We start from the raw sequence: 19,080 nt of genomic DNA, 5'->3' as shown, positions 1-19,080 counted from the left end.
TTGTGTTGTGTGTATAGGTGAATATGAGAAATAATTGGACGAGCTCGGGGATGAGTACTTTTATGAGATTGTAAAACGGGCGTCGATGATGTCTAAATCGATGCATATTTTTGGATTATAACCTCGGCACGCGAGTCGCGCGTCTTGAAAATTAAGGCCGATATCTTTGGCCGTTATCGTCGCTTCTTTCTCTCATTCTTGGGATCCCGCGCGTGGCTATTCATTTGACGTCCAAATCGTCTCGTTACGTGTCTCGATCTTATCTTTTATATTACTTTTAAAATGATATTTTTACCTTTTTTTAGCATCTTATAAATTTACCAAGAACTAACCGTTACATTTTCTTTTTCCGTGCTTCGCTACGTGGTCCACGTATCTTTCAAGCAAGCAGCCAAATACCAGTTTTAAGCTCATTCACACGTGTATTGATTGGCACTTATTTTCGCGATTGGAGACCACTGGAATCAATTATTTATTAATTATTTCGAGAGAGAGTATCGAATTATCCGATGTAGGGCTCATCAGCGATATGTTAGACGTAGAGGCGCCGGGATTGACAAGACGCGTACCCTCTCACTCAGTGTGGCCCTGTTTGCGACGGAATAAATTGAATCTTATATTGTGCATGAGGTGTGTGTACGCGTGTGCCATGGTTCTATCTGACGCATAACAAATAATGCGTGTTATACAGACCGACAGCATTGCGGCTCATGCGCGGAACCAAAGCGGAAATGTACTTATTGCAAATGTCCTGTGTTTCCAACTGATCAACCAAATTCGATTTAGTTCAATTCGTGACCATACATGCGTTACCTACTTCACGTCATGATTATATAGAGCTTACCTAATCTTTAGAAGTGTACATTTTTTTGAAATGTTTGTATGTTTATTGTAATAACTGAATTAATTGTGTATTTTTACGCTTCCAAATTGTTACGTAGTTCCTTCCACTTGAAAATGTTGCCGTCGAATGTAGCTTTTCAAGATTTTCAGACAAGGTTAACAAGAACCATTCGATTTTATGAATGTGTACGACAACAGACGTGTCTTAAATTCTTACAACTACATTGATACTTATTAGAAACTTGTTGATTTATTATTGTGAAAAATAATGTCTGTAACCATGTCTGATGAAAATTCATTTTTATCACTGAATTGTTTTGAAATCATCAAGCTTTATCACTATACACAATTAAAACTGAATGATAAATTTATTAACGTGCAGTTTCAGAATTTCATTCCTTTTTTCATAAATATTACTCAATCTATAATACGTAAATAAACAATTATTGTACAAAATATTCTCTAAAAATTGATAATAAGCAGATGACATTTGAATTACATAGCAAATAATCATTAAATAATTAATCATATACCTAAGCAGGGCTTATAACTTCAAAATATTAGTCTCGAACCAAAATAAACACAAAACTACATAAAAGTTGCATTTCATCCAAGCAAACAATAAAGTCTCACATGATGACACAACAACACAAACCTGCTTGGAAAAAAACTAAAATGCAGACGGCGCTCGTCTATAAAAGAAGCCAGTGCCAATCGAGTTAATTGAAATTATAAGTATAATCGCGTAAACAATCGTAAAAAAGGCATTAATCGATTGAAAGAAGCCTCACCGGGGAAGAGAGCGCGGCCATCGATGCCAAAAGGGAGGGGAGCACGCGAGTTCTCTCTCTCGTGGCAACCATGCAGCGTAGCGCGGCGGCGGTGGCGGCGGCGGCGGCACGTGTCAAAAGGAACAACCGACGCATGCGCGGCTAACGTTGCCAAGATGGCCGCGAGAGTTCTCTTGCTCCCCTCTCTTGCCCCACCTCTTTGGCACTGCCTCTTCTTAACCCAGCAGCAACTCTGTCTCTACGTATGTGTAGACGTCATCGTTGTTCACACTTTATTTTTAGCTTTTCTCAAGTGAGTATATAGTTATACTTTTTTAGAGACGCGCCGATTGATCTTTCGAGTACACAGTTAAGAGAGAAGAGAGAAAGAGAGACAGCGGCATCCGGACTCGGTTAAGCTCACGCACTAGATGCGTGCGTGGTAGCAAATCGTCAAACTTTTTGGGTAAATGTGGTGGGGGATTGCAAAGGGGAAGATTGAGAAGGGGGCATTGGGTGATTTGGAATCTTGGAATGTCTTCACCCAAAATTTCGCACGCTCAGCTTTGTTTTCAAAAATAAGAGACTAGGGGTGTATATATTTTTTTATAATAAAATAATAATAAAAATCTTTCCAAAGAATTCGAATATATCACTGTGTGAGTATGGACGATTTACGCGGTTGATTGAATTTTATTGATTTTGTATATAACTTTTTGCTTACAGTTTCCTGAAAAAATTCCTCTGTAAGCTAAGAAAAGACTAAAGTTTTTTTGTTCACAAATGTAATGATAATGGGTATAAATTGTAAACATTATAGTTCATCTAGATTATTATAAAATAATGTCGTATTATGACTTCAAATTAAAGATGATCTTTATCACTTTATTCGGATCAATTAAATTGGATAAATATTTTATCGTTAAAATAAGTAATTTATTATGTAAAATATATTTAAATCATTCGTCATAGCTGCCAGTTTTAAAAATACGATTTTTCAAAAAAATAAAACGTGAACGCTTAGAAAGAGCGTAAAGATACAAAAATAGCCTGTGGCCTATTATTGCTGTTCTTGGCTCAATTTTAAGGGTAGGTCACTGACACAGCAAAACACTTTCGTATTGATTTCTCGCTTGAAGCGTATTAAGCTCCTTGTGAAAGCTCCGCTCTAGAAATAACCTTTATACACTGCATTGTTCTGAATTGCTCGCTCGTCAATCTACCAATACTCTACAGTTAGAAATGACAAAAGCTACTGAAAATTATTATAAAATTAACAATTGCAAATTGCAATTTGAAGGAGGTATGGAATGACGATCGAAAAACAATTAATCGCAGGTAGTAATAAAAAATGAAGAAGAGGATACGGCAACTAATCAATCAATCAATCAAGATAAAGAGAAATTAGAAAAAAAGCCTTCTTCTAGATTTATCACGCCATCATCCGCACGGCTCGAAGGGCACACACGCTCGGCATAGCATCACGAGCACACGCACACTAAGCCGCGCGCGCACGAGGGAGGCATCGACACACACACAGCCAAGGCAGATGGACCGTGGAGAATGCGCGCAGGGGCAAAAGGGGAGAAATAAGCCGCGGCAGCAGTGGCGGCAGAGCAAGATGGCTACCTCCAAGCTCATACGTCCACGTCGTCGTTGCTTTCGCGTCGAAAAAGTGCGTGCGCGTAAAATCGCGAAACTCATTAATTATCGGGCGACTGGTTGCGCTCCGATGACGTACGCGTGGGATCGTCTGCGCGCGGCAAAAAGAGAAAAATCTAAAGGAGAGAGACAGCGCCACGCCCAACGGCCTGCGAAAGCAACGGATGCAGCCATCTTGGATGATGCATCGCTCGCCGAGCGGGATTTTATTTTTACGCCGATTCGAAGGATTCGCCAAGCGTCATCGAGATAAAGGCCGCCAGAGGCAGATGAGACTGCGATTGCCGCAACAGGATCGCTGACGTGCTTTCACGCACTTCAGGTGAGAGAGAGAGTTTTTATCAAGATGCGCGCGAACGATGGCCGCGCGATCCCTCTGCGGCTGCGTGTAAGATAGCGTGTGTGAATGTGCGTACGTATACGTGTGGAGAATTGATTCTTCATGTTGTTGCTACGACGTCTTATTTTTCCATCAGAAATGATTTACCACTCATTGTTCATCGCTGTTTCTGACTGTCATTTGGATGGTTTATTTTTAACGATTTATTCTCGATCTTTTTTGTTCCTTATGATATCTTTGCTGCTATTTTTTTCAATAAATTATTATTAAATACTCGCTAATTTGGTAGTCTGAATAGGTAAGCTGATGTTTAAAATATTGGCTTTTCTGAAATTATCTTGTTAAATTCATTAATAATTAATGTTATTTCATGCTTTTATTTTAAATTTGATTGGAATTCTGATCTAGAGTGATTTAATTTTCTGGGTTCTGGATATAATAAAATTAATATGGATGTATTTTGTAATGATTAGTGACACTGAATAATTAAAAAAAAAAAGAAAAAAAGTGCACGGACGAAAATTCTTTATTGCAAAAACCAAGATTCAACTCTTAAAATTTAATAAAAAGCGTTTAGAGTGAAAGTTACAGATACTTGCTAATTCTCATTTATTAATTGCTCTTATACTCCCAAGTCAAATTGTTAGTCTGATAAGAACACAAGTTATTTGTAACGGGGTTCTCTCGCAGTAAAATAATTCGTCGCGAAACATCAACAGGTACATTTATTTAAAACAGATTGTTAAATAATGCAAGAGCGAATAATTTAGTATAATTACAACTCAGTTTATACTTTGAAGTACGCTATAACGAGCAAGTAAACGAGCTTTTTATTTTGAAAATAGCTCATTTGCGTCTGCAACTCACAAATTTGTTGGAACTAATTTGAAGATCTGTTAAGCTTCCACGTCGTTTGATATAACAGAAACATCATGAGTTCGTAATGCGTGTTTTGAGAGGCGAGAAAACAAGCGCAAATATTGGCCGAATAGTCTGACAAAAAGGCTATTAAATGGCGTTGTAAACTTTCCATCCCACGTAAATCCTACGCGGAGCTAAGTGGCTTTCCAAATTTGTTGGCTCCTCGATATCGATTCCTTTGTCGCGCGTTAACAGAACTAAAAAAATTCGGTTCCCTCGTTTTCTCTCTTTTTCGATCTTTCGATTGTACTCGGCTTCTTCCCCTTCCACCGACCCCGACAAAGAAGAAGCTCGCGACAATTTTTTTTTCCCAAAAGAGAAGGGGATATACATTTTTAACTTTCTCGCTGCGTCGATCGTAACTCAGCTTGCGTTCGCTTGTCTTTCGCGCCACTTGTTGAGAGATATAGAAGCGGAAAAAGAGTGGATGAGAGCGAGAGGAGGGCAACAAAAACGCTTCGTGCAACCGAGACGTATTTATGGAAATGCAAGCATTTTTACTTTACCACAAGTTTATTCGGAAGCCAATGATTTTTCTTATACGTTCGCCCGGTTTTTATAATTTCACGCGAATATATGTATATATATATATTTTTTTTTCGAGATTATCTGCGAATATGTACTTTATAAGATAGATAATGCTAAAAGAATTTGTCTACTACTAATCTTTCGAAGGTTTTTTCTTATAGTGATTTTTGTGATTTTTTTGAGATTTATTATTGACCAATATCTTATCTAATCTTCATTTTTGTTAAAAACTTCTTAAAACCTCTTTCCTTTGCGTAATTTTCTGAATGAACACGCATAATCTTTTTCAAACAAGACATAAAATATCTGTTTAAATGTGAATAAGCCACTTAAAAATCAATTCGAATCTAAATGTTTTTTTCACTTGTAGAATTAATTTAGTAACATAAAGAATGTATTATCTTTCAATTCTATATCTGTCTAGCTGTCAGTCTCTGTCTGTCTCTCTCTCTCTCTCTGTCTCTCTCTGTCTCTCTCTTTCTCTCAAAAGATCGTTTTCAGTAGAAATGGCAAAATTCATTTCATAGTTCTCAATTATGTGTTGCGTGAGAACGATCGTCGACCGATCGTCGGCCAATCGTGACTCACATTTTACTTAAGCGAAAATCAATACTTTATACACAGTCTTTACCTTCCTCCTTTTACCCGCTCCATGCTCCCATAGGATTAGAAAAGCACTTATAACAAATCTTCAATTTTTTCATGAAAGAGTATTCAATAAAATGAACAATTAATACTACAAATATTTGTAAGGAAATCGATATAGATATTCTTGCACTGCTATTTTTTATTTCACGCAAATTGTGTATTTGCATGCAACAGATTTCAGTGCTACCCATGACTATTCGTATTTTATGTCTAAGCTACCCGCATAAATCATTTCAAGTTGTGGTATACAAAACAAAAGTTTCTCATGTTCGCAAAGATTACATGTATGTATTAAGAGTAAGCCGCGATGCTCACGAAAGTGCAAAGCAGATCTCATGTTTCGTATACAGCTCTCGCTCGTAAAGATATCTCTGGCGAGTTGTCTCCTTGCCTCTTGAAGGAGAAAAAAGAATCAATGCACATAATCCCTTCTAGGCTAGACAACAAAGCTGAGCACAGCAGCAAAAAAGGAAAGTCTAAAGTGATTCCACATGTCGGTTGTCGTGAGCTCACTTTACAACTTCTCTCTTTTTCTCTTTCTCTCTCTCCCTCGCTCTTTCTCTCTCTCTCTCTCTCTCTCTCTCTCTCTCTCTCTCTCTCTCTCTCTCTCTCTCTCTCTCCTCTCTCTCTCTCTCTCTCTCTCTCTCTCTCTCTCTCTCTCTCTCTCTCTCTCTCTCTCTCTCTCTCTCTCTCTCTCTCTCTCTCTCTCAAGAAAGAAAATCTCTTTGGTGCGCGGAATTCTCGCAGAAAAAGGCAGGCTGGAATTGCTTCATCCAAACAAGAACTATCTCGCGCGGGGAATCTGGATATTAATCAGGTGGACGCGCGAGCAGCACACAATGAACGAGAAAAAATGCAGCACAGAAAAGGAGAGAGAGAGAGAGAGAGATAGAGATAAAGAAGAGTGGAACGTGTTTTTACGGTACGAGCTGCCTTTTGCCTCCTCCTCGCGGTGCACATTCCCCAAGATCAACGAGACAGAGAGAGAGAGAGAGAGAGAGAGAGAGAGAGAGAGAGAGAGAGAGAGAGCCTTTTTCTCTCTTTCTCTCGCCTCTACGCGAAGCCAACGACGATGAATTCACTTGATGAAACGCCGAGAGCGAGCTAAAGCTGCCCACGTATCCGTTCTATCGTACGAGGCCCTGCCGCTGTCGCTCGCGCTGCCGCTGCTACGCTGCCGTGCTCCGACTCTCCCTGCCGGGTCAAGAAGATGGTCGATTCTCTTGAACGCTCTGTCGCTTGCTTACAGTAGCACGAATATTATTGATTTTTATGGCTGCTTTTATTCACTTCTTCTTATCTCAAGGGAATGGCAAATCCAAATCATGGGATAAATTATAAAATTGCAGGCAAAAAATCTGAGGCTAATAAATGGACATAATTTGACTATGGTCCACTATTATATTTTCAAATTGCAGAAACAATTACATTTTTCCAAACTTTTTTCACAACGGGAATGTAAGACTCGAGAAATCGCTTCGTACTTGTTCTGCTTCTAAAGATGTAGGTCTTACGAGTTTCTAACGTGATTCTTTGAATACTTCTTTTGTAAAATATTCAATTTCTTGAACGAGAATTTTTCGAGCGATAATTTAGCTCGTTCATTTTAGACTTGTCGATAGAACGGATCGCGGGATGCGAGAAAAGAGTGATAATTCATCAGTCTATAAATTAAATTTCGCAATGACGTTTGTGCATTTTTTAATCTCCAAGCCGTTTCATCGCGATAAAACGCCGGCTGCGTTTGAGCGCGTGAATCCCCGACTTATTCTCTGCAGGCGTAATAATTTTTCTGGCACCCCATCAACAATCACAAAAGAAACAACCGGCGAACAATCGTTCTCGAAAGTAATAACGAAGTTACCTCTCTTGCATAAGTGGCACAGAGAGGAAGGTAAGTTTTATCAGCAACACACGGGAAAAATTGCATATACATCGGCTTGTTATTGTCTGATTGCTTCGAGGATTTACGGGTATTTAAAGCTTGCTTGCGGACTTTGGGCTTATTTATCTTGTACATGTAGCGCGCTTGAAAGAGAGAAAGAGGGGTGGGGGACTCGCGAAGTTATTACGAAGCGCGCGATAAATCAGGCTTTTTCGTACTGCTTGCATGTGCAGGTTCCGCTCCTCAACTTCGCTTACTGCTGCTGCTGTTGCTGCGGGTGAGAAGTTGCAGTGGCTTGCTTCGATTGTGTATTTATCGTCTGCGAGTTATACCTTTGAGATTTTAGATTGTTTTATTTAGGTGCGAATCGCGTTCCACCATAGTTCATAGAAGAATTACATTTTAACCATTTCTTTTCAATATTGTGGAAGGTACTGAATTTAGTTATGTAACTTTGCTGCAGTCTCACTCACTTTCTAATGATTTTTGTGACGCTGGCATTGTAGTAGTTATATCTCTGCTGCTATCATGCTATATCTTGAATAATGCCCACTCCAACTAGAAAGACAGATGCATATTTTCCTTAAAGATTACGGTAGAGGTAAGAGATATGTCGTCAATCATATAACATATTTCTCTGTTTCAAAACACTTTTCTTAAGCATTCACGTAGATAGTAAATCAGCTTGAAAAATTAGCACACTTATGAGGCTATCTCGACACTGGATTTCAATGGTATTAGATTAAAATCATATAGAACCCGAGCTCATTTTACCACATAAATCGCATTGCGCGGTCGGCCTCTTTGCAATTCATTTATATTTGAGAAAGGATGAATTTTGTTCGGTCGAATGGTACGTATGATTGCGTAAATGTGCGAGCGTGTGTTTTAAATGTTCCCATCCACCTGATTACGAACAACAAAGGGCCTTAAAAGACTCTCACTCAACAATACTGACATATTCAAATTGAACGCTCGAAGTATGTGGAAGAAGTGAAAAGGAAAAATAGCGTAGAAGTGAAGCTCGCGAACCAAGGAAACTGAATCGCGCATAGAAAATAGGTTACCATGTAAAAATCCATCCTTTCTTTATTTTGATATAAGATCAGCCTTATAATAAACGAAGAACGTTATTCTTGTTCAAATTATTCGAGTTGACTCTTGGCGATTTCCGCGAGCGGAGCCGCGCGCGCTTGCGGCCTTTATAATGATATGCGCGTGTGTGCTATCTCGCGGCGATCTAAAACGGCGAGCTTCGGCTTGTTAACGTATAATACGCGGCCACATGGGTTATCGCATGCACAGTGTCGTTAATGTGCGCACCACGTACCTGCATTAAGCAGGTATATATGCGCGCGCCAACGCGAGACCAAGCAAAAATAATTGCATACAACGAGCGCTCTCGTTCTTCTCTTTTCTTTTTTTTTTTTTTTTCTTTCCCCTTTTTTCGCGAATTCAAAATTTTTTCTTTCTAAGTTTGCCTTTCGAGATGTATCTTACGCCGCCGCAGTCACGATTTGTAACGAGCTCCTGAATAGCTTTTTGAAACTAATTTTGAATAGGAATTGCTCGTTATAACGACATGGTGAAAATAGGATAATGCGAAGACCGCGGGAACTTGTTTACATATGATTTTTCAGCTTGCACGAGAGCTACCAGTTTGTCATTAAAAATGTCATAAATGCCTTAACATTGCAAAACGACTCGTCCAACACTACGAATCATAAATGTTAACGATCTTAGGTCAACAATCATAAATCAACGAGGTCATAAATTTTAGTTTAACGAGCGTTGTCTTTGATATACTTCAACATGTTATGCATGGGAATTACACATAATTTTATTGCAAAGAAATGTGCAAGAATCAGAATTGCAGTTGAGCAGTGTAAACAAAGAGAAATTCGCAACCAGTTAAACAAAAAAAGTATTAAAAATAACTCGTACGCCAATAAAGAAACAGTTGCAGTAGCGCAGTTCGCTCAGAAGACGGTCAAGATGTTTTGAGACAGTTGGAGGCTGAAATGTCATGCCGAGAGAGCGCCTAACGGTCATTATAGCCATTGTCAGCCAAAGCAGTGAAGCCCTGAGCCACCGCAATAAGGAAGGTGCTAATAGTACCGATTTGCATAGTCAATTTAGGGAAATTAGGCAGGGATCGCATTCACCGTGAGATGGCTTGCGGCCTACGCGTCTCCCGCTGACGTTTTAGCCGCAAATATTGTGACGCGTGCCGCCTTCACGGTGGTCGGCTCAGATTTGTCCATTGAACGAGTTTGAAAATCGGCGCATTTACCTGCACAGCTGGTTTCGGCGACTCTGCGGCAAACTGAAGCCTGGCGAAGTTAGCTAAACCAGATTGACGCGCAAGCGACGCGCAACTTTGGAATTGATTAGACCTCGCGAAGCAGAATCGTAAATCTAGCGTGTACAAGGGCGGCGGTCGGTCGCTGAACCGTTGCTGCCCGCGACGTACACGCGCGCTCATGGTCAGCAACATAAATACAGCACTACTACACGACGATGTAAGTGAGCTCGCGAGTTCCGATAAGATAGTCGCATAATTCAAGTAGATGTTACTTATTGGCTAAAGCGAGTGAGCGGAGCAAGGGTGCAGAGGGGCGTGCGCACCTTGCGTGTCGGCGCAAGTAGTAGGTCGAGAGAGAACGAAGAAAGGGGCAGCTCGTTAAAAGCTTTCCCCGAGATTGTCTCGTTCTCGATCGATCCTTCGATTCCCCGGCTCTTTTCATCTCGCGGCGAGATCGCTCGACACGCGTACGGACGCCGACCAGACTTTGGCTCATTCGTCATAGAAGGGAGTCCCGGAGAATTTAAATTCTCGTCGGCCAGTCGGAAGCTTATCTTTTTTAGAAAGATACTTTGACTTGGCATAATGCTCGGACGCGGGTGCGAATGGAATATGAAATTTTTTTTTCTCGGCCACTCCCGTGGCCCCCGCGCACCGGCTAAGTGTCATTTGAATGAGCCTTGCGTACATTAAGATAAGTTAATTTTTCTCCTCGCTGGCATATATTTCATACGTGTATTTTCGTGTGGAGATGGAGCGAGCGTCAGCGGAACGACGAAGGAGAGCGAGTTTTTGATCGGGCTGCGAGAATCGACGCAGGTAAGAGAGGAGAAACTCCGCCCACCTGGGCAAGCGCGCGACGAATGGGAGAACGGCTATGGCCATTGTGGGCGCGCGATGCTGCGCGGCTATCACCCAGAGAGAATTGAGAATTTTTCTTTTTCTCATTGCGTTATACGATACACGCCAAAGATGCACCCTTTTTCGCAATTAACGGCATGCTAACGTTTCATCTTCCACGCATTCAAGATCTCGCTGCGTGCGGATTGCGGGGGCCTTTATTATTAGGCGAGGTGAGTGCAGTTGCGCAGCAATTTCATGGCGAAGAATTGCGAAAATTGTGCCAATTTATTCGAGGCATACGAGATTCTTGCGAGCACTACTCTGCTTGAAATAGCTCATACTAATCATCGCTCATATTTAAACTATTTTAAGGGCTACGTCAGATGCGACATCGTACACTACGAAACGGTTGTAATTTTCATCGGATAAGTTGAATAAGAAAGACACCCTCTGTGAAAGTCCCAAAGCGCAATGTCAAAAATAATGTTAACGGCACCTCTCATAAATTAAGACTGTTGTTTGCCTTACGCGTGATTCACACCAAAGACACGCGTCTTTTTATACAAGAAATTTTATTTGATCCATCGAAAGATTCTTTTCTTCTTCTTTTTTTTTTGTTTTTTTATTTTGCTTCTTAAAAGCTTTCTCCCGGACGTCGAGGTGATTCACGAGACGCCTCGCCGCCTTACGTATACCTGGGCCTCTCGAGTTCTCGCGCTCGCGAGCGAGAAAAGGCTACTGATAAGCGAACAATTTATTTGCTCAGAGCCCACCACGTGTGTACGTGACGATTTATTGGCCAGGTAGGATTTATGATTATTGATCTGCGGCTGGCTTGTATCGCATCGAAAGGAAGAAATTCTCCGTACTCTCGCGCGCGAAGTGTTAAGGCGCGCGGCGCGAATAAATCGGAAATATGAGAAGCGAGAGTTTCAACTATGTCGGCCGGCGAGAATCGTACGTGCGCGTCGTTGTATCGAGTAAATGAATATAAATTGTAATTACGGCTTTTATTCTCGCGTGCAATAAATCCGTTTGCCAGGATTCATTGCTATGCGCTCTGCAGCGCGCTTTTATTGCGCGCTCCTATATGTATTTCCGCTAATGCTTAGCGATAAAATTCAAATTTATACTTACTCAATTTTTAGATCAAAGAAGTGTCGATCGATCGCCTACGCGCTTGCAGTCTGCACTCGTTTCGAATTAGTCCAGCCGCAGCGCGATGTATGCAGTCGATCGCGGGAAAAAAAAAAGCCACGGCAATTGGACAGCCGCAATTTGCTAAGTATCACGCTGAACCTTACAGACTCGCGTAGCATCCATTATTCATCGCGCACACTTGCAACCCTGCAACCATCTACACTTTCCATTATCAAGATACTTGCTGTGCTTTAGTTGGCCGTTTATTTCTATTAAAAGGCTCGGTGCGGACATGTTGGTGTCCGTCGGTTGCATTGATAAATCCAAACTTGAGCAAGAGGCTTCTCTGGATAAATTCCAGTATCGTGTTTCTCTTTGCCGCATCAAGAAACGTGAGTGGAGTGACGATGGAGGAATATGCGTTGAGCCTCGTCTCTTCTCTCTCTCTCTCTTTCTCTCTCTGAGAAAAGCAGCCTTGACCTTGACTGCTGTGCCCAAGATAGGAGCTACCACGAAAGAGATAAATAAAAAAAAAGCTCGCCTTTCCTACGAAGAAAAAGAAACCGAAGAAAAAAAAAACGAAAAAAAAAAAATAAGAAAGTCTCCTGCTGATCATCGCAAAGGGTACATATCTCTCCGCCTGAGGTCACTCCCATCACTCGTATGTTATATCCTCGAAGAAAGCCATGGGAAGCCTGAATTTGAGCTGCTACTACCCTTATGTCTAATAAAGACATTCTTCATTTCCATTGTGCTGCAGGGATAGGTCATCTTTCGACAAAAAAAATGTTCAACTGCCCCTCTCCTCCTTTTTTGCATCATTCAGGCTTGAATTATTGTCAAACCAGCTGGTTGGTTGGTTAGTAGACGGAACAAATGCTCTAATTACTCGTCTCTCTGATGCGCGAGTGCGAGTCGTTCGTTAACACGCAAACCCCTACAGGAGGAAGGTTCATCCTTTTATTTCGATGAAATAGAGTCGCCTGGAAGTCTGTTATAAGATTAGCGTTGTCTGGATTATACCTATGTGAGCCAGTTTTTAGAGTTATTGAGTTTTCGAATTTTTCCGGTCCGGGCAATATGGTGAGCGAGCGAGCAAGCGAGTACGGGAACTAATGTGCCTGTTATGGCGAGAACTAATTCGCATTAATGGCTGTTTCATAGAGTCCATATGCGATTCAATTGAAATATGTTTCATTTTTTATTGGAGCCGTAAACGTTAGAGAATACATAAAATATTTAGGTAGATTATTTTTACTTTGGATTTTGGGTTCTCTTGTCTATTTTATATTTTTCCATTTCTGAGTTATAAAATCTGACAAATAATTAGTTGTTATTTATGTGAATAATCGTTTTAGTAGAACAAAATAGTTTATATTTGTATCTAAAGATAAATTATATCTGTTAAAAAAATTTCTTTAATACCGCAGAAAGATAACTTTCAAAAACTTCAGACACTTTCAATCAAATGTTTTTTATATTTTCTTGTACGAAGAACTATGCATGTTTGTTAGCTTAATGATAGTTTATTTTGTTGTCGTCCTTTAGTTTTCTTTAAATCATAATTTTAGGAAAAAGCTAGTCTAAATTCTAAAGAATATTAAGTGACATTTAGTTTTTTAATAACTCAATAAATTTAATATATAAATTGAACTCGAAAAGAAATGTCAATATTTGTAAAATAAAACTGCCCAATTGAAAAATTATTCCCACACAAGTTGTAGCTAAAATACCTAGAATCAAAGGCGCAACATGGCCGTTGGACTGGTCACGCCGACCACGAAGGAATATGTGCTCACGCAAGCGACGGATTAGTATCAGTAAGGAAGCAGAAACAACAACAATGCACTTTTTCTTTCCCTCGCATGCAGTTGTTGTTCAGCTTGGTGGCTTCTTTTGGCGCATATAGACGCGCAGCTGCAGCTCTCTCGCCAGAGAGGGTCTCGTGAAAACAATGACCTCGTTATTCGTTCTCTCGAGCAGAGAGAGAGAGAGAGAGAGAGAGAGAGAGAGAGCCCAATCGAGAAAACATCGAAATTTACGACATATAGAAGAAGAGCGTTCTCGCGCTCCCTCTTGATCTCTGGCAGAGCTGCGGCTATAGTAACGCAAAGCGATCTCTTTCTCTTACCTCGGTTGGTTCCTGCTTTCGGGATTTATATGTATTACAGCGTAGCGTTTGAATTGCAAATCCATGTCGTGTAACGCATCCCCTATACGCTCAAAGCGCAAGCTCTGGCATTAGCCGAGCGGCGGCTATCTCTGATGATGCAGCCATGGGAGAGCACAGCGAGTCCTCGTGCGTGCTAAGTCCGTGCAGCTTATACGCTTACTTAAATACTGGCTACAGTGCATTTCCTCGTTTTTGTTACACTCCATACTCCTCGCGCTGCAACGTATATGCGCAACCTACTCCGATTTATGGCTTACCGACTTTACGGCCATTGTTGCATAAGAATTTTAATCAAGTCGACGCGCGCACTTCAAGCTACGTTGCACGTGGCTTATATCTTTTGATGTTATTGCACGAGATAATAACTGTTGACTTTTCCAACTATGGCTTTCGTGGTTTTTCTAGAATCGCCTACTTTATTGCACTTTTATACAAATATTTAATTTTCAAGTGCATAAATTTCTTCTCTTGCATAAATTTGGGTTTTACGAGATGTATTACACGTTTCTGACTGTAATTTTTAATATTTTTAAAAGTCGCATTAAGATTTTACCAACAGACGGAAAATACACCCTACAATTGTTAAAGTTAAAAATCGTATATAATATCGATTAAGTTTATTTGCTTGTTATTTCAAGATTGTAAATTAAATTGCTTTTTTCCTGTAGCATTACATTAAAATTATCATCATAAATTTATTAAATAATAATTTGTAGTATATCATACTCAGGACATTCATTTATCTATCAATGTAAGAGAATCATTCATCAGTATTCATCCAAAACACGTGGACACGTGACATTTGAAGAATTTAATTCACTTTGACAAAAGAAATAAATCTCGTGATATCTGTCGACCGGCTCGACTTTATAAATCAATTAATTCAAAAGTTCAAGCCAGCGGACATTGATATCAGCAGTCTCGTGGCCTAATCATATTCGTTTAAAAATATCTGTGTCGTATGTGAACTCAACTTTATCTTTGCATGCGGCTCTCTCGCGGCAAAATGAATCTTGTTCAGTTCATTTTTTTTTCGTCCCTTCCCATGGCTCGTCGACTTTCTCGTAATTTTCTTACACAAAGAGCTCTCAGTGTTGGCGTATATAACGAACAGAAAATCGTTTGTGACGAATGAATTGATCGCTTTATTCGTGCTTGGAACCCGTTGAAATAGCAGCGCATTTGTACAAAGTATCGATAATGGGCGCATTCGGAAAGTTCATGTGCGATAAAACTTGCGTAATGATCTTCAGGCGCTATCGGCAAGCCACTTTTTCCTTGACTTCTCTCTCTCTCTCTTCCTCCCTCCCTCCCGTCGTCCCTCTTTCCTCTCGCGCACTTATTTTGGAGTCGTGCCTTTGTGACTATATACCCATAATTAAATTACTTTAAAGTTACGATGAATTAGCAGCTGTTGTCTCGGGACTTATAAAACAAATTGTTTTTGACTCACGACTGATTATCTCACGTATGAATTCGGCGCGTACTTCCACTCGTATATTATGCTTTATTGCTTGTTTTGAATACTTGATGCGGCTATTACTGCTTTTAATGTAACCAACTCTAAATTAGGATGATTTACGATACTTTACAATAAGCTCTTACCAATCATTTTGCTGAACGCTGCTAGCCAAATTTACCAATGGCATAGAAACGTACGAAAAAATCAGAACGTACGTTGCATTATAAATAATATTACACGAAAAAAATTAGTTTGAACAGTCTTACACCAGTTTAGAATTCACTTGTGAACCACTGAATATTCGTCAAGCCATGTAGAATCTATTAATTGTTAATAAAAATTGATTTGAAACGTCGATGGAAGTTTCAATCATCTGTTATTGTATATAGTATAAAAATATCAATTAGAAATTCTTCTAACGAAATATTACTTATGTTTGTTGCAGTTATTATGGATTGAAGTTTATACCGGAAAAGTCTGCTAGACACAGAGTGATGATAGAGTATCGTGAAAAGAGGTAAGAAAAAGATACTTTTGATTTGGATACGCATGCGTTCGGCTGACTCTTCCGACGCGTCTCGTCCGTATATAGGTATTTTTACCATTCAGCCTGCAAAACATAGCGCAGCTTAGCCGCTGCAATAAAATTCTTGCGAAAGCGTGAAGCGTTATGGCCGCTTATCCTTACCCTACTATTAGCCCCAAACTATTTATAGCCTCATTCGTTTCATTTTATGTTTCAATTTAGATGCATCGATACTTGTTTGCTTACGCCTATACCTGCCACTCAAAAAAACATCCGCGGTGGTGAAGCCTAGAACTTCACCAGGTCCATTATTATTCTCATATTTGTAATTTACTATCCGTTTTATTTTTTTCTCCGCCACCCCTTCTCTGACCGACAATCAATTCTCGCGCGAGCGAATCGTCGAAGGGTCGCGCTGTACAGCTAACAGCAGTTATCGCATTCGTAAATATGTTGATCTGACTTTTATGCCTGTTTGCTTGTTCGCACCTTCCGCCACGTATATCGACGTATATAATATACTTACGTGCTCCTTTTTTTCTTCCGTTGCGTCATTTCTTTATCCGCACTCGTTTTTGTAATGCACGAATCGAGCTACCATATAAAGTTTATGAAAGGAATTAATTGATGCTGATTATTCGAGAATATTATGTATCGTTTAATTTCTTTCTTTTTTTGGCGATGCTCGCGTGCTGCCACTAAGTAATATTTTATTCTTAATACTCAAATAGTACAAAGTTATTTATCATCTTCAGAAATATGCTTTTTCAATTTCAAAATTTGACTATAGTAGCGACAAATAGCGACACAAAAATATTCTGCCAACAAAGTTTAGAAATAAATTGACAAATTTTTATTAGCAGCTACTTAAGTTGTTACTAACACTTTGATTATTTCAAGAAATCACACTTATCCCGGAAGAATAATCGGACATTTCGGTGCCTTGTAGAGGAAGCCTTATCCTGGCTATTCCTTTTCCTTTTATAAATTTCCTGTCTCGGCGTAATTGTTTTTATGTTCTAGCGATGAGTATTCGACGAGTTTTTGCTGTTATATCGGAACGCGTTGTCGATCCGCGTGCGTGCGCGCTGCTTTTACAGGAAAATAATGAACGCGCGCGCGTCGAACTAAGAATTTTCTCGCGCGGCCAATGAACGCGTAGCGGTGTCGGGCAAATCGCCTGCGCCATAAACAATTTGCGCGCGGCAGGGTGCGATGTTATTAGGCATCACGTGCTGAACGAAAATTGCTAAGGGTGCTCGCGCGCGAGGGAGCGCGCGTACGTCCCTGATTCAGAGGCGACGCTGAACCGGTAAGGTAGGCAGCTGCAGGGCGGGATGCGATCGGCGCGCGGATATTACACGCTCGCTTGGTGAATAAATTCAACGCCAATTACAAAAGAGAAAAGTGCGAGCATAACTGGCGTGCAGTGATCGAGTCTAGATTTATTGGCTCTGATCGCGCCTGGTCGATGGTTAGTAAGCCGAGACCGAGGTAGGAACGCAGCGTAATTGTTTATTTATAAGGTTCGATTGAAGGTTGATAAGTGATGCACTCAAGGGAAGACGGTTCTAGGGATAGGCTATCGACCGCAGAAAACTGCAGCGCCCTGCATCCCAGATCCGAACAGGTGATACGCAAACGGACCACCAGATGGCAAACCGCACCACTTCCGCCGCTTCGATAGCTTTCCGCTTCCATTGACAATGCGCTGACGTCGAAAGGCTCTAGATCTCAATGCAGCTGACTCCTTCGAGCCATCAAACTTTTTTTCACGTGGAGCTGTTTAAGCTTCCCTTTACAATGCTGGCGTGCGCTCTGCGTTCTGTCAACATTTCAACTTTTCTCATTTTTCTGTTGCGACCGACCATCAGTAGCGAAAGAGTACGTTATTTCGTATACTACAGAATATTTTTCATAAACAATGTATATACTTTTATACTTGCATACGTAATAAAATAATTATTTATAAAATTTCCATTTTTTTTTGTATACAGTTCTGTACTATCTTGATTCTTCCTTATTTCTTAATAACACAATTACTACTTATATATCAAAAAAGAATATGAGTGTAAACGTGTACAAAGATTTTTTTATATTTTTAATTGAAAAAAATAGATGGCAATTGATAAAAAACTCATAGAAATGTCATAAATAGTTTTCTCACTATTATAATAGTGACATATTCTATTATCATTTTTCGATATATCATAAAATAAAGCTGTCATTGTGCCCTTTTTTCTTTCTGCAGAAGTACACACGATGAATATTTTACAAAAATATTATTAAAACTGGTATAATTTATTTGAAAACTTAGTTATCGGATAACCACTTCAATTCGTTTAATTTTTAGTAAGTTTTTAATCTGTTTAATTTTTATAAACCTTGTCCTTGAAGTTTTGTGTCTCTACTTTATTACTTAATAGTAATTTGAGCATATTTCTTCCGTATTAAATGAATCAAATTAATAAGTGATATAGTACTAATGATACAGTGAAGTTATATATTAAAAATTTACTTTTCATTGATATTATATATAGTTTTCTTTCAATGGTGAAGTCAAATACTTTGACCGCATATCAACCCCACTGCATGCCGTGAAATATTTACAAACATTCAACAAAGATTGCAAGAGAGAGAAATAATTAACAGTAATATTGATTAATTAATGTGTTGAAGAGAAGTTCATTCTTCTTTATTTTGAAAAGATATAATATTTTTATCAGCCAATTTAAAATTACCGAAGTTTAAATAAAAATTAGTGTGATAATTTAATATTGTTATTACACATGCCAGATCAAAAATAAATAAATAAGACGGAGCCGTGAAGCAAAATAAGCTCGGAATTGATCGTAACGAATGCACGTTGGGCCGCATCCGAAAAGCAGTGAGGTACACGAGTAGCACAGCGACGGCGCAATAGCAATCTTCGCAGGCAGTAATTCCCTTACGGTTCATCGAAAATGCAGTTCGGGCATCGCGCGCGCCTCGAAGGCTGCCTGCCTGCCTCGTGCAGACAATTATCTCTGACCCT

General features: G+C 39.8%; 1 long non-coding RNA gene across 1 annotated transcript; it reads left to right on the top strand.

The window, feature by feature from the left end:
- The first annotated feature begins 3,273 nt into the window (after nt 1-3,273).
- On the top strand, nt 3,274-17,922 carry LOC131664935 (uncharacterized). Its single transcript, XR_009301983.1, has 3 exons — nt 3,274-3,597; nt 15,966-16,037; nt 17,622-17,922. It is a non-coding gene; the product is annotated as an uncharacterized LOC131664935 (long non-coding RNA).
- Nucleotides 17,923-19,080: the final 1,158 nt, after the last annotated feature.

This window comes from Phymastichus coffea, unplaced genomic scaffold, assembly GCF_024137745.1.
Source record: "Phymastichus coffea isolate CEN01 unplaced genomic scaffold, Cenicafe_Pcof_1.1 PCOF00046, whole genome shotgun sequence".
Taxonomy (NCBI): domain Eukaryota; kingdom Metazoa; phylum Arthropoda; class Insecta; order Hymenoptera; family Eulophidae; genus Phymastichus; species Phymastichus coffea.
The sequence above is the reverse complement of the archived record's forward strand: the minus strand, read 5'-3'. Positions and strand labels throughout refer to the sequence as shown.